The 13,714-nt window shown below is 48.6% G+C and overlaps 1 protein-coding gene across 1 annotated transcript in view; it reads left to right on the forward strand.

Annotated features, from left to right (window-relative positions):
- The first annotated feature begins 10,584 nt into the window (after positions 1-10,584).
- The window catches only part of LOC142563370 (uncharacterized), a 54,007-nt gene continuing 50,877 nt past the window's right edge, over positions 10,585-13,714 (forward strand). Inside the window, exon 1 of the mRNA XM_075673930.1 lies at positions 10,585-10,773. The gene's annotated coding sequence lies outside the window, so the exon portion shown is untranslated. The remainder of the gene's footprint in view (positions 10,774-13,714) is intronic.

Raw genomic sequence — 13,714 nt, forward strand, 5'->3', positions numbered from 1 at the left:
GAGACCTAGCGCAAAAACTCGCCTGTCCTAGGAAAGCCTTCAGTTCGTAGACGGCGGTGGGGTTGAAGCCCTCAACATCTCCTCCACTTAAACTTTCATGGCGTAAATACCGACTGCGTCGATTTTGTTACCTAAGTAGCGGGCACGGTATTTCAAAACATGACATTTATTGGTGTTGACGCGTACTGGTTCACATGGAATTCTTCACCGTGCGCCCAATAGATTGTACGCGGGCGTTCTTTCATTTTGCCCACAACAAAATGCGCCAGCTGTGCCCGCAATGTCAATAAGATGACGGCGTCACCTGAAGGGGCAAATTCAAATTATATTTCTATAATAAATAAAAAAATACAATTCTATCCCTCACAACAATTGCTCTGGTAACCATGTTAATAAAAACGTCTGCGCAACTCTTCGGCACAATGTTTTTGTTAAGTATTTGGCGTTTACAACCACTAAGAAACTACTTGTCATGAATTACTATGAATATTTAACTGGTACCTCTAATGACTGCTGAAGTCCCCGGTCTAATTCGAATAATACAGTCATTGAAGCTGCATTCGTTGCGTTGCTTTGACAAGAACAGCGCTAAATTTTTGAAAAGCCGGCCTGCAAGGGGGCGGGGGGGGAGTCGCTATAATTCTGTTCCCCATGTGTCGCCTACTCTCTACCAATAATGACGTTTTTGTGTTGTTTTTAAATAATGTTTTTGTGTTGGCGTTAAAGCGCAGACGAGTGTAGCACTTTGCTGCATATATTGACAGGGTACCGTACCGAGGCACACCAGAGCACATGACAGACTTAAGAGGCGCTTTCTGGGAAGGAGTTGGATGTGTAAGTTGGATTGCGTCTTAAGGAATGGTTGAGTGCAGGGAACGGGATAGAAGTTCTAGGATTCCCGTTGTTGGCCGAACCACTCTCAAGCACATGTAAATGTGTTTATTTTGAACCAGCATGAAAGGCATTCCCCGTAAGAAGCGCTGGAGAGATTGACCCCATAGAGAGCGCTGGAGGGCATAACCACTATTCTTCTTCGCTACAGATGCAACACTTCTCCTTTTCTTATTTTGCATCGCTAGCACGCGATCAGTGGTAACTATGCATTTCGGATATTCATAAGGTCCTAGTGGATCGCCGGATGGCCACTGGTCCCACTGCCTGTTTTGGGGAAGTCGGTTCCCTTACTCTCCCCTCGCCGGGCGGCATCAGGTGCTGAGCGGCCGTGCCTGTGCCTAATATACCCACACGCGGTACAATTTTGGGTACGATTTTGCATTTGGTATCCTGCGTTCTCAGTGTAGCCCGGTAGTTTGGTACAAGAGTACATTCCACGACTGCACTATACAACTTATGTGATTTGCATGACAACACCTAAGTACCCCGCCTACGCATACCAGGAACGTCACATTTGATACTTTCTTCACAAACTTCCCTCGGCGCCAGCACGTTTTTTTCCGGTGCAGACATATACCTCTTCGCCTTGTGTAAACTCGTGGCTGCTTCTCTTTCTGGCATCTGCCGTTAGATAATTTTTGTCACTGCAATTCTTCCACTCCTTCATGGTGTCTGGTTTCACCATGGCCTGTCTGGCTCGCAATTTTGTCTGAGAAACAGTTCGCATGGTGCTGATTCTGTGAATGAGGCATCATCGTGTACTGAAACTAAACATTATCAATGCGGTTCTGTGACGGCCGCCTTTGAGCGGCTCGTTCTTCTTCGCGCTGGAAATTCCAGATTGCCTTCTTTGTTGTCTGCAGAAGCCTTTCTACTGCACCGTTTCAATGGGAGTGATATGAAGGCGTGAAAATTTCCATTACCCTAGTTTGCTCTAAGATGTCTTGAAATTCATTGAATCTAAATTGTTAACCACTGTCAGCCATCACAAAACTCCGTAGGACATACTCTGTAGAACTGCTTCTTACTACCTCCACTGTGGGCAAGGCTGATGTGCCCTCCGTTAATCTTAACGCGAGCCATTTTAGGTGCGCGTCTTCCATTAGCAGCTACGATATGCCTTCTACTCTCGAAAAATTGAAATGAACCCTTGCCCGAGTTTTCGCAGCTATAGGCCAAAATTGAACCAGTACTAATTGCGCAGAAGTGTGCACATTTCTCAGGAATCATATGTTCGTACCATGTTTTCTACATCTCTCTCGAGATTTGGCCATGAAACCCCTACTTAGGGCCGGCATTTTGATTTTCGGCATTCATGTGTGGCTCTCGTGCATTAACAGAACACTTGGCCTGAGAGTTTTTGGGATAACAACCCTACTGCTCCGCAACGTACACCCCTGCTCTATCGACAATTCATAACAACGAATACCATAGGGGCTTTATTGATTTTGGGTTTCTTGCGTCCAGCCGCGGCACCTCATGTCTGTTACTGCGCTTAAAACCTCATCCCTGCTTTTCTCTTTAGCCACTTCCTTGGCTGCAAAGAAACCTCTAAAAGTGGTGAAAAAAAGTTTCTGGTTCGTCCTCTGCAGTTATTTTCATCAGCAGTCTTGGCAAAGCATCTGCATTGCCTACTTGTTGATCAATATTTTACTTGATGACCGACTGATAGGCGGCCAAGAAATTTTTCTATCGCTGTAGTTATACTTTCGATAGTACTTAAACTATCGCAACTTCATTGCACTGTCTGTTCCGATCAAATAGCGGGGTCAGCGGCTGATGACGAGTCACGATTTATAACTGCCATCCGAGCAAGGACTTATGATATTTTTATGTCAAATATACTGACTAAAGCTTCGTGCTCAATTTGTGCGTAGTTCCTTTCAGCAGCTGTGAGCCTGCAGGTCGCGAAAACGATAGGTCTTTCGTCATGACATTTGGTAAGTGCGAGCATCGCTCCGAGGCCTTATGACGACGCGTCACATGGTAGACGCAGCGGTTTCTTTCCCGCGTACAAAACTAGCACTGACTCCTCGCGCAGAAGCAGTCTACATTTCTTAAAGGTGTTTTCACACTATTTTGTTCACTCCCGCATACAATCGTTTCTAAGCAACTTATAAAGTGGTTGTAAGGTTTTTGCAGTTTGCGAAAGGGAGCTACCGTAAAAATTCACCAGTCCTAGGAAAGTCTTCAGTTCGTAGGCGCCGGTAGGATTGGCGCCCTCCTTGTGCCTTCCTCTTGAGATAAATGCCGACAGTGTCCAATGCTTTATCCAAGTAGCGGACGCGGTGTTTCGAAAAATAGAATTTTTTGGTGCTGACGCTCATCCCATGCTTCTGTAGTCTCAGGAGCACCTGTTCGGTACGTCTCAGGCATTCGTGCTGTCCTCCTATGAGAATATCATCTAGATAGCACACTGTGCCCTCCAAGCCAACCAATGGCCGATCCATTACCGACTGGAATATGGCTGGGGCGCTCGCATTACAAAAATGTAAACGCGGAAAGCGAGAAAGGCAAAGGTGTGTATTTAACGTTAGCTAGTCTTGCGAATGGCTATCAGTTTGAAGTTGAAAATACACTTTTGATAAATCAAGCACACTGAAAGAGGCCTCCGCTGCCACTGACACGAACACATCTTCCTGTAATGGCAACGGGTAGTGGGCTACCGTAATAAAGTTGTTTAGGACACATTGGTAGTCACCACAGACCCTGACGGTTTCTCCATCACTCTTCTAATGAGCTACGCAATGGGCTGCCCATTAACATTCGCGTACCGGATACTAGACACTCGACGCTTCCAACTCCTGGAACCCATTTTTCAACCTTGTCGTTCATGGCGTACTGCACTGGACTAGCTTTGCAGAATACTGGTTGTGCTCTCTCATTCAAAAGAATGTTTCGACAAAGCAATGCCGCTACTGTGCGCCGTTGTTCATTCGTAGCTACCAGGAGTGGCAGTCTCAAAGTTCTCTGATCAGCTGCAGTTGCAGTGACACTGCCGCTCAATGGAACGCTTCAGCCATAGTATGTCCGCAAGCGGAACTGCGCTGGCTGAGATGGCTGCTGTCTATAATATTTCACAAGTTCCTCTTCAGCAATAAGAGATATAGCTGAGCCTGGGTCTATTTCAAAAGCAATTGTTTGCCCGTTTCCATTCATATCAACTTTCTACAGCTGAATTCTTTCTCCTGGGGCGTAGAATTCTAAGCTAGACACAACCGCACCTCCAGTGAATGGGCTCGGCCTTGCATTGCACATGCTAGCTCAATGTTCCTTCCGAGAGCAACTATAGCACCCTGCCTCGGTGTGTCGACGGTCCTGATAGTGCTGGCGACCCTCCCTCCTCCACAACGAAAGCAAGACGGTATCCTGTCCTTGTGAGCGGACACTTTTCTTGCGCCCACAGCCCCAAATTGTTGCTCATCGGCTGCGTACTCGCCGTCCTGTCACCACCTTGCTACTTGACATCATCTTCTGGTTCTTGTGTCATGCTTGTTGCCGATAGCATCTCCCTCGCGTCGCTTTGTGAGGCTACTATGGACGTGCTGGTTATAACGTAACAAATACTTGCTCTGATAGTTATAGCCACTAAATTATTAGCATTCTCTAGAAGCATCCACTTTTCCGTCTTCAAAACAGAAACCATTATTCCTTTGCACAAGTCTGGAAGCAACATGTCACCAAAAAATTGTAGTTCCAAATCATTACAAGTACCCACTGCAGATTACAAGAATACATTATTTTTGGTAATCTTGCATATTTCCCTCAGCCTAATTCATTGTTTTCGTCCGAAGCAGAGGCGTCGGCGCCAGCAGGCGTTTGGTGTGTTGCAACACCATGGACCCGTGCACACGGTGTTTGGACCCTCCCGTGTGTAGCCTTGGATCACTTAGCTATGTCCGGAGAATAGGGTACCCGGGGGGTTGAGAAAATGCGCAGTGCTTGGTCTTTTACAGCCCCTCGGCGGAGGCTACACACCCCTTTGGCATCAACTTCACGTAGACGGAACCCGCGGACTGATCCAACGAGGAGAAATCCTTAGCGGCCTATTCCTATCCTCCTCGCCAATCTTCGTCTCCTGTCGCTTTCAATATTTTCTGTCGTCTCCTCTCGTGTATAACTTCTGATCTATACAGCTAGGCTTAACCCTGCGTGAGTAGCCAGTCTAGGATATGTCATAATCGGATCTAGCGGTAACGTACAATTGGCTAACAGAGGACCTGTTTTTGGAGGTCCGGCAGTGTCCCCTATTAGGGCTTCATATCGGGTCGCGGGCGTTACTCTCGAAAAGAACAGCCACGCTTACGGGTACTCGCTGACCCTATTCCTTGATCGCACTCAAAAAAGGAGGCGCAAAGAAAAATTTTTCAAATTTATGGGTTATAAAACAGATTTCCCCCGTTATCATATATATTACTGTAAAAAACCGGAAAAACTGTAAGACGCATCTCGACCGGCCTTGCATCGAAATTTCTAGCAGATACTACAGGTACATGTTATAAAGCTACTAAATTGGGCGGCGGTGACCTCCTCTTGGAATTCCGCGACAAGGTACAGTACGAAAAGCTGCGTAATCTAGTCAAATATGGGGGCATTACATTGAATTTCGCCAACACCGCGCACTGAACACAACCTGTGGCGTCATATTCTAGACTACTTCTAGAGGCCTGCAGGGACAAGAACGTTATCGATTTCACACGAATCAAGTTGAGGCGTTATGGCAAAGAAATCCCAGGAAAGCACCTTATTCTTACCTTCGCCTTATTCTTACCGTCTCCCTGCGTACGGAAACCCTCGACTACGTCCAGCCTTCTGTGTCGCGCACGGCTCGCCTGGTCGTTAAAGATCTTTTGTGCTTATGGTTGGATGTGTTGGCTGTTCACCATGCTGGCACAATGTAATTCGTGGTAGCAACTTTGTTTCCGAACAGCATCTATTGTTTTGACTACGTGCGTGCCTAAGTGGCGTTATCGCTGATGTGTGATGTCCCCATCAGTGTATTGTTTCCCTTCCTATTCCTCAGTGGTCATTTACGTGGGAACTGACACATGTTCTTTCTATTCTGCTCTCGTCTATCTCTCTAAGGACTCTTCTCCTTATTCTACCTCTCTGTTTTCACCCTCTAAAAGCTTCATTTATTGCAAGAACTTCCTCCTTCATTTTGCCACTCCCACAATTCAAAACTTTTGCAGATTGGGTTATTTTACGAGTAGGCTACTTTGTCCAGCCAATTTATTTTATGGTAAATATTTTCTCCGAAGGGTATTCAACTGCACCATCCCAAGACCGACTTGCCTTTCGGCAGTATAATTTCTGCTACCTCAGCTGCTCCCTCACTTTCATTAGTCTACAAACCATCAATGGATTTTGCGCTAGTAATACTCAGTCATCTTCATCAATAGATTTTCTACTCTCTGATCACCGGGGCACCCTGCTCTTGGAGATCCTCAGCCATTTTCAGACTGCTTTTGAACATCAACGACTTTTTTGAGCCGCCCATCTGCTATTATTCACCAAATGAACAGCAGCGCTCATTGAACTCTGGGCGAGCAGCCTACATTGACCCTCGTATGCAGAACGCCGTTTCATTGATGACCAGGAGAGTCATATACTTAACTATGGTGCGATACAGCCGTCATGCAGTTCTTGGCGCTCCCGATCTGTACTGGCGAAGTAAAAGACGGTTGCATCAGATTAGGTGTGGAGAAATGGCGCCCTATAGAAATGAAACAAAAAGGTACTTATGCCTGCCCCAGATCTACAATGGCCTAGACGGTCAGCAAGAAGTGGACTTTTTTTTTCTTGGCTCTTCTATCGGAGTACTAACCAGTACATATGGACTTGCTAGCGTTGACTGCCTCAGGACTGAATTAATTGCTCCCGATGGGTTACACAAGTTTAACGTGATGCTTTTCGACATTTTCAATGAGCCTACCAGTTTCAAACGCCTCATGGACAGCCTAATTCGAGGCCTCAAATGAAACAACTCTCTTTGTTATCTAGATGAGGTCATCGACTTTTTTCGGGACCTGGCATCTCATCTCCCCCGCTTCGCAAGTGTCCTCACTTGGCTTACACATGGTGGTCAGCAGATAAATTCAAAGAAGTGTCATTTTGATACACGCTGGCTTACTATCTTTGTCCGAGGCTAATACAAGTGCGGGGTTCTGCCCACCCCTGCTATGTTAAGCTTTGGGCCGTTGCCGAGTTTCCCAGGCCAACTACAATGAAATAACTTGTTGGTATTTTAAACGATTCATCCGCAACTTCGCGTCCATCATTGCTCCTTTGACAAAGCTCTTTGCCGACAAGCTAGGCGTCTCGGCTTAGGCTCGACCTTGCAACGACGCATTCACAACTTTACGCCATCTCCTTACCTCCTCTCATGCTCAGTGCTGTCTTATGCTGCCCGATTCAACAGAAATCCTCATGGACGCTCATCGTGTTGATATTGAAGTTCACCGTGTTAATAGCACCTACACCAAAAAACAGACGCGGGCTATTGTTGCCCAAAAAGGCGTGGCTAGTCCACATTGTCACCTGGTCACCTAGCTCCACCTGTTCACCTAGCTCCACCTGGTCACCTAGCTCATTGGACACTATGACTCCAAGACTATGGCACTGATGTCATCCACAGGTCCTGCCGTAGACATGTAAGTGCCTACGCCCCCTCCGTTCTCCCCTTCCCCATGGGCCTGGCACTGCATCTGTCTCCAGCAACGAGTGTTTGCCCTTTCCATATGCTGACACGCTATTCGACCAGCGCCAGGATCCTTGGACATCCCCTCTCTCACAGTTGTCGCATAAGATATCGCCGTGTAACACCAACCCCACGCTTCGACGCAGTGCTCGTAACTTTGCTATCAACGATGAGCTTCTGTACCTCCGCAATTATTTATCTGACAGCCGTGAAGTATAGCGGCGATTCCTCGCCGTGTACACTCTGACACCTGTACCTAATTTGGCTCAGACCCGCAACGCGACTAGGCCAGAGTGCTGAAGACCAACGCATACCTCTGGCTTTGGCACTACTCGCGGGGATTGCACTACTTCGTCCGGCACTATGTGCGCTCTTACGCCGATTGCCAACCACCGCAAGAATCCACCCTACAAAAGCACTGGGCTGATCCACCCCTTGCTATATCCCATAAGGCTTTTTGACTGCATCGATATTGATAAGGATGGACCCCTTCTGAATAGTCCAAATGACATCCGCTGGGTCATTATCACTGTGTACCACTTCATGTGCTAAACTGAACCTTCAGGGATTCCGTCGGCCACCTCACAAGAAGTCGCCCTCTTCTCCCTCCATGACTTCGTCCTTCGGCCGTCAGCTGCTGAGCGATTGCGGGCATTTCTCCCCGAAGCCGCATAAGCCGTTATACGTGAATGCTACATTGTTCATCTGACTAGCAGCGCATATCAACAAACCGTCGAAATTAATGAGTGCTTTAATCGTATACAAAGCGACGTGCTCCCCGAGTATGTGTCCGCTGAACACATACCCCCCCCCCAACTTGAGACCAGACGCTACTCTTCGCTACCTTCTGTTAGGAATGGCCTGCCAAGGTGGAAATGTGCAAGGTATTTCAGCCCGCTGCACGTGTTTCGATCCAGCCGTGGTGAGGGCGCCCTTCTAAGAACCAGCGAGGACAGCGCTAACCTACCGTGAACTTCCTTTGGAGAACTGAGGACAACGTCCGCTCTCGAATTTAGAGGCGCCGGCTGGTTTCGGGCGTGACCACATGGCTACGGGGACGCAAGAGAATGGACACCACGACGACTGTGCTGCAAAGGTCGTCTGCCCGCGGAGGGGGCACTGAAACCTGTGTGTGCGTGTGTGTGTTTCTGAAACGTCCCGCAGAGAAGCGGCTGGTTTATGATGACGTCGAATGTTTGGCCTCACCTAGGGATCTAGGGAACGCGAAGTGGGTATAACGAGCTCAAGTCGCCGGCTAGAGAGTGCTCGTCCTCGTGCTCTGTGCTCGTGTTCGTACTCGTCAGCTGTGCGCTCGTGTGCTGTATGCACGTCTTGCGTGCTCCATTTGGGAGACGCACTAGACTGTGTAAATGTATGCCATGTTCAAATGTAAATAACTGTAAATAAATCCAGTTCGCCTAAGTCCCGACGAAAGTCAAGGTCCTCCCTAAAGCTACGACTGCCAAACCCTACGTGTGGATGGCAGCGGTGAGATCAGCCTACGGCTCGTAGATCGGCCTACGACTCGGGAGAAAGCAACGGCAGCTCACGAACATTGGTACATGGTGACCGACCGGTGTCCTCATCAAGTTGGAGGCGACTTGGGATTGACCACCTCTTGCAACTGACTGGATACGGTTGAGAAGAACTGGTGAAATGGTGCTACTTCAGTGGACAAGCGTTTGGTTTTGGCTGTAAAATTTACCAGGCTTCTATTTCGCTGTGTTTGTTGATTTGAATCGCTGGGGATCTTTAAGCTGTATTCTGATTTGCGGGGGTATCGCAGCAAGTATTGTGTGACACCGGAGCCAAAGCTTAAAGTAGCGGCCATGGTCCTAATGTGTTTGACGAGAGCTGACCTGTCGTGGTTGTGTGAGGAGGTCCAGGTAGACGTAGAGGAGGACTTGACGGAATCAGAAATTGGTAAAACCATTCTCGCAAGCAACAATAACTTGAAATTCATAGAACAAATTCGTAATCGAATTCTAAGCAAAAATCCGGAACAGGAATCAATTAGGCAGAACAGGAAGAATTTAGGCAGGAATAAGAAAAAGCTAAGCAGGAACTGAAAAGCATTTCGCAGTAGAAAGACCTAACAGAAGTAACGAGGCCGTACGTTGCCACATCGAACACGGAGATTCAAGGTTTGAAGCAGGAAATTGAGCGAAGTCAACAGTGGCTTGAGAAATCTGTAGGCTGGACGCAGCGAAAGTGGGAGTAAGTCGATAGCAGATTTTAGTCGAAAGCCGAGAAAAGTAGTAGCACCTGCGAGATTAGCAGCATGTTCATAAGTGAACTCGAAGTGCTAGCAGTTAACGATGCCTTAGTGGCAGCAGAGGCCGTTAAAGGCCAGAGTGAGAGCGACGAGGTGCTGTGCCAACAGAGGACTGTAGAGACAGCTAGTCCAGCTGCGAAAAAATTGGCACAGTTACCGCGCGTGTGCGTCGCATATAAAGTTAACGAGGTTACTAGCGAAGTAGAGAGTACTGCTGACCCGACAGACGCGAGCACTCATGTCGAGTCAGATCTGCGTGCCGAAGTGCAGTGCCAGCTGGACGATGCAGTTGAGGGCAGGTCTCAGGATTGCGCGCTGCGTAGCTCAAGAGAAAACAACTGCATTGTTGAGGGATCGGTCCAGCTCTCCGCCAGTCTAAGTAGCCGAGAGAGGGATGATTTAGTCAAGAGTCATTCAGACTGTGCGGGTAAGAGACCAATCCGGGCCGACGAGATGTGTACCGGCCAGCACGAGGCGCTAGAGGACGGCGTGAAATGGAGTTCATAGAGAAAAAAGAAGCGCCGTAAAAAGAAGCGCGATAAAGACCGAAAGGCGGTGACACTTGTAGCGCAGCCAAAGACGGCATGAGACCCAAAAGGGCAGGGCGCGAGGAGAAGAAAGGTGCGGTCGTCGTTGACGACGTGTACGCATCAAGCACGTTCGAGCCACCGGTCAAAAAGAGACCGAGAAGCATGTTCTGCACGGATGCGGACAAAGGGCACGGTGCAGTTATGTTCCTTGTCGGTCCGTCTTTCTTTTCGAAGTTCAGCGTGCAGTGCGAGGGAGCGCAATGTGGCAAGATGAGACCAGGTGGTAGAAAGTCATGACGCGGTCAGTCGAGATCGCGATGAAAGCGGGGCGCCAGGACACAAATTGGCAGGAGACTTGGAGGAGCTGATAGTGAGTGAGCCCTTTTGTTGTTCCGTGGTAGCCAGAATAGCTTTCGAACCGCGACCACCTCGGGTACGGCTCAAAAGTAAAAGTCAGCCGCAAATATTTGGAACGGGAGGCCAAGAGCCTCCGTAGAAGTGAAACGTGGTGTTTTTTTTTAGCATTTGAAAATTTCGCGATTTGAGGCTAGAATTTCTTTCAATATGTAAGGTATGAGCTTTCTTTGTTTTCGTTCGAGAAGCTCCGAGATTTGAAAAATGAAGTTTAGGCAAAACATTAGTTTCGGGATGGCTCATTAATGAGTAGATAGGCTTTTTTGTGTGAGTAACCTGAAGGACAAGGTTATCGTTAAAAGGCCTATCATAACGCGCGGATGTATTAGTTAACATTTTTATGTGTTTTTTTCTTTTCTAAGGTTAAGTGCGTAGATTTTCAGTGAGTGCATGATTTGCACTGAGAAGCGTTTTTAGCTCCTTTAGCGCGTGTCCTGTGCGGACGGAAGGAAGGAGAATGTTTACGACTGGGTCGCTCGTTTGTGTTGAGGGCAGCCGTATTCTGACTTCTCTAGTGGGCGTGCGTGGAACTAGTCGTTAGAAGACACATTTGTTGAAAGGTTCCTCTGTGTTGCGTAAGTTACGCAAGTTTAGTTGTTCGTTTAAGGAACATGTCCTGTGTGGATTAAAGGAACAAATGTGAGTAAGCGTGATGAAAATTTTGTGTGTGACGCAAGTACGCGTTCGGAATAGGGACCACAAAGCTAGCGCGATTGTGATTACGTACCTATGGAGTTGGCCAGACTGTCCAGTGGCAACAGTACGTGAGATAAGTATGCCACTGCGTTAGGATACGAACAGGCTGTTAGTGAAGTTAGGCTGCTTAAGATATGTTCGTGTATTTGTGGTTGAGAGCCTTCGGTTCAGTTCTGCGTAAACCTTTACTCTTGTGCAGAGCGACGGGCGGGTTTGGTCGAACTCAAGAGGAACGTGAACGCTCGCTTTGGCGGCACGAAATTTTGGGGCAAAATTTGGGGTTTTCCCAGTTGAGTGACTTGCATTGAAATTTCTATAGGAAGCCTGGTGGGTTAAAAGCTGATTCCGGGCGTTTACACGCTGAGTGGTATTGTGTTGACAGGATCGACTCTTCTGTGCCAGTTGTTGTGAGATGGTTGAAGGCATTCCAAGTGCGCAGGGATTGCAGAGAGCAAAGCCATCTTCTTGCTTACCAGCCATTCTCTTCCTGCCCAGCGGTTCTCAGTACTGGCCAGTCAAGATTTTCTGGGCCATGGAGGAACTGTTAGGAATGGCCTGCCAAGGTGGCAACGTGCAAGTTATTTCAGCCCGGTGCACGTGTTTCGATTCAGCCGCGGTGGGGCGCCCTTCAGAGAACTAGCGAGGACAGCGCTAAGCAACCGTGAACTTCCTTTGGACAACTGCGGACTACGTCCCCTCGGGCATTTAGAGGCGCCGGCTGGGTTCGGGCGTGACCACCTGGCTACGGGCACGTAGGACAATGGACACCACGACGACTGTGCTGCAAAGGTCCTCTGCCCGCGGAGGGGGCACTGAAACCTGTCTGTACGTGTGTGTGTTTGTGAAATGTCCCGCGGAGAGGTAAAACGTCCCGCAGAGATGCGGCTGATTTACGATGACGTCGAACGTTTCGCCCCGCCTAGGGATCTAGGGAACACGAAGGGGATATAACAAGCTGTTGTCGGCCGCTAGAGAGTGCTCGTCGTCGTTCTCTGTGCTCGTCAATGTACTCGTGAGCTGTGTGCTCGTTTGCTGTATGCTTCATGTTGCGGGCTCCATTTGGGAGTCACGCTAGATTGTGTAAATGTATCTCTTGTCTAAGATGTAAATACTGAAAATAAACCCTGTTCACTTAGTTCCTCCCAATTTCACCCGATCGTCCTACAAGCCCGACTCCCAAACCTTACACTTCACGTGCAACAGCGCCACCCGGTCTAACTAAGGATTTTCCACGTTATTCCATTTTTACGGCCATGAGCCTAGCTCCATTATCAACACTTCTCTTCGATGTAGTTCTGATGCCATCTGTATCGATGACTCTACCTGAAATCGTCCAATCCTTTAACATGGCTTGCAGCCCGTATCCAGTCGTCGACCAAATCGTATGTCTGCTAAATACAGGAAGGGCTCGCGCTTTGCCGGAAAATCGACGAGCACATGAACGAGCTTGACAAGGTGGGCCATATCCTAAAACACATCGCGGACGACGCCTTCAGTTTGCTCTTCTATAAAGACGTTTCTACCGTCGACGGCATCGACAAATAATGCAACCGCTTCGAGGTAGCCAAAAGCCGCTGCGTCGTCCCACAGTTTTCCCGGTTCCGAAACACCCCTGCTACGTCCTCTTGTTCCGCTCTTACCGTCACACGACCATTTCAAGAGAACGTCACAACTATCGTTCGCTTTGAGATTGAAGTGGTGAGTCCGGCACCGCTTCATCCACGACCCCTTGAAGGTACCTTGACCAAGCGGCCCCCACTATTTCCGTTATTGAAGCAGTTGTGCGGCAAGAAATTGCAAACCTTGGCATCCCTAACGCCTGATCTGTCTCCCGACATGATTCGGCAACTATTCCCATGTCCACAACCTGTAATGACCATTTGCTCGCAGACCACGAAATCCCGCTGAAGGGGGAGCCCCAGACGACAAACCGATCTGCTTCCGCTGCCACCACGTTGTTCATGTAGCCCGCCACTGCCACACCACCTGGATGCCGCCGTACTGCAGCTCCTTCCCTGCTCCTCGCCCATATGCCGACGCTGGCTGTTATTCACCTCGCCGTCTGTACCCTACTTCGCATGCCTCTGACAGCCGCTCCTCCGTGCGATCGCCATTGCCTCACCGCCGGCGCTCCCCGTCGCCCCAACCTCGCCGCTTTTCCTCCCTCGCCAAACCGACGGACGGAAAACTAGGCCATGCAGCTCT

This window comes from Dermacentor variabilis, chromosome 11 (genome assembly GCF_050947875.1).
Source record: "Dermacentor variabilis isolate Ectoservices chromosome 11, ASM5094787v1, whole genome shotgun sequence".
Taxonomy (NCBI): domain Eukaryota; kingdom Metazoa; phylum Arthropoda; class Arachnida; order Ixodida; family Ixodidae; genus Dermacentor; species Dermacentor variabilis.